The sequence below is a fragment of the Malaya genurostris genome, chromosome 2 (assembly GCF_030247185.1).
Source record: "Malaya genurostris strain Urasoe2022 chromosome 2, Malgen_1.1, whole genome shotgun sequence".
Lineage (NCBI taxonomy): Eukaryota > Metazoa > Arthropoda > Insecta > Diptera > Culicidae > Malaya > Malaya genurostris.
Genome location: NC_080571.1, coordinates 326,297,240 through 326,299,610, shown reverse-complemented (window position 1 = coordinate 326,299,610; position 2,371 = coordinate 326,297,240). Strand labels below are relative to the sequence as shown.

The 2,371-nt window shown below is 36.7% G+C and overlaps 1 long non-coding RNA gene across 1 annotated transcript; it reads left to right on the top strand.

The window, feature by feature from the left end:
* The first annotated feature begins 855 nt into the window (after positions 1 to 855).
* LOC131430880 (uncharacterized) lies at positions 856 to 1,573 on the top strand. Its single transcript, XR_009229579.1, has 3 exons — positions 856 to 968; positions 1,132 to 1,436; positions 1,498 to 1,573. It is a non-coding gene; the product is annotated as an uncharacterized LOC131430880 (long non-coding RNA).
* Positions 1,574 to 2,371: the final 798 nt, after the last annotated feature.

The window sequence follows — 2,371 nt, the reverse complement described above, 5'->3', positions numbered from 1 at the left end:
GGTTCAACAATCTAAAGGCTTATTCTCAACAAAAATATACACGGTTCGAAGCTATTCACGTCTTTCATGTGAGAGGCCCGGGACTTTTCATTCTATGGCTTTGTAACAGGAAAAGAAAATTTAATCATAAATCGCTGACCATTTCTCCGATGGCATATAAAAAGTATGAATTTAGAATACACAACCATAATTAGAACTACTTTGAAACGTCAAAGCTCTACTCAAATTATTGAAGTTCTGTTGAATGTAACAATTTTCTTAACTCATTCAACCCATCGAAAGATTTCATTGCATTTTGCTTATATTTATCTGCTGGTTGCGAAACCCATACCCTAATCATTCTTTGCACGCGTGGTACCAGATAATATTTTCTCCAACGAATCAGTTCATTGATTATCCCAAACTGATAATCTAGTGTATTATTTATTCCACCCGGTTTCAGATAGGCTCGGGATCTTCGGGCAAGTCAAGCATGACGATGCTATAACAAGCAAAATTTATCCAAATACAGATTTGTTAGCACCGAAACCCGATCGATAGTACCCGTCGTCGTGAGGCACCGAACATATGGTCAGGGTTGCTTCGTAATATCCCATTTCGATTCCCGCTGGGAGGGTTTCAATCCCCAAGCGTTACTCACACGCCACGAGATGGTTTCCTTTCGCTTTTATGACCTAGCATAAAACTTTTTCTCCTCTTTTTTTATTATTCTCATGCACCAGAGTGCGCGGGACACAAATCATACATCAACAAGTTTATGGTTGTGCGGGACCGGTACCTGCTGCTGAAGTAGGGTAAATAAAAAATTGCATACACACAGAGGGAAAATTCATTGCTCGCTGCTGTGTGGGGGGTGGTGAAAAGCAATCCGCTTTTTGCGTCAGGTAATTTTAAATATCAGAAGAAAGGAACCGAATGGAGACCAGTCGCGATATTTTTCATAAGAAATTAAGTTTTCTTCTTTCAAGGTAGGAATTAACTTGCGTTTGTTGAATTTAATAATACTTACTTATTACGTTTCTCGATGACTCAACTTTCTGAGTAATCCAATTACGACTTCGAGAGTTATTCATAAACTAATACAATTCTTCATTTTTCTCTATACATTTTTAAACACTTCTGACAACGTAGGAAAGTAGGAGAAAACAACGTAACGAATGCTTATCGACTGTCGAAGACTAATTAGGAAACTGTTTTCGATTCTTGCTGAACGCGTGCCAATGAGTCAAATGTCGATGTTCTGAAATCCAATTTCAATCCAAATGTTGTTGTTTCTCTTGCAGTATCTTCAAACTAACATGGAAAAATTGTATCTAACTTTCTGTACAACATTTTCAACTATTAGTATGACCTCATCAGGGGTAGCAACTTCACAGCCCAGGCTACCAGACCGACAAGATAGGAAGTCTCGATAAAAATTCAATTTCCTTCCCCCAGTAAGTATGCATTGTTTACACGTTGCTGACGTCACGTACAATGTCTGTTCTTCTACTGTAGTTTGAGTTTCGGTGGGCTTACCGTACATGAGAAAAATAAATCCAGTGCTAGGTGCCAGGATGAGACAAAAAAATTGCCCGAGTGTTTGTAGATGGTTATGAAAAGTTGATTTTTTTTAAATCGCTTTGTTTTATTTACAGTCTGGATGGAAGTCTCTTTGAAGCCGGACGTGATGACAGACCAATTAAATCCTTCGGGCTGTTAAGCAAAACGAATCTTATAGAACTCATTTACCAGAACAATTGGATGAATGAATATGTAACTTTTAAGATATGACTAAGTGCCACTTCATATATTTAAAATGAAATGCAAAAAAAACATGGATTGAAGCCAATTTTGTTTTATGAGAGACGATTCTTTTTCATGTTTCTTCGATGATGTAACTATGATGAACGCAAAACAGTAGCATTGATTTAGAACTACTAACCAGAATTTCATTCCTTTCACTTTTTTTTCGAGACGCATATTTATATAAATCCCTGTAACGTTACCTAGTCAATGACATAATTTGATTAGTGAGCCTCATTTGATCAAACTAAATGCAACGAGAAAAAGCTTGACAGGGACAGTCTGATGTTGGGATTGAGTAATGGAAGTTGTTGTCATAAATAAATCTTTTTCCTGAAATTGGCTCAGTGATATTTCGGGTTTACGGTTTGCTTCTAGAATAGCAAATTTTGAACTTAATTGATAAGCAGTTTTTTTAAATTTTGCTAATAATACTCAGCAACAGAACTAACAGACGGGGAACATACGTGAAATCAGGAGTTTAATCGGTAAAAGCAGTCTTGAAATTGTAATGCTTTAGTGGTGTTTGACCTTCTATTCCAACATATTTCTCAATCGATTATTATAATACAGAACCATTGCTTGG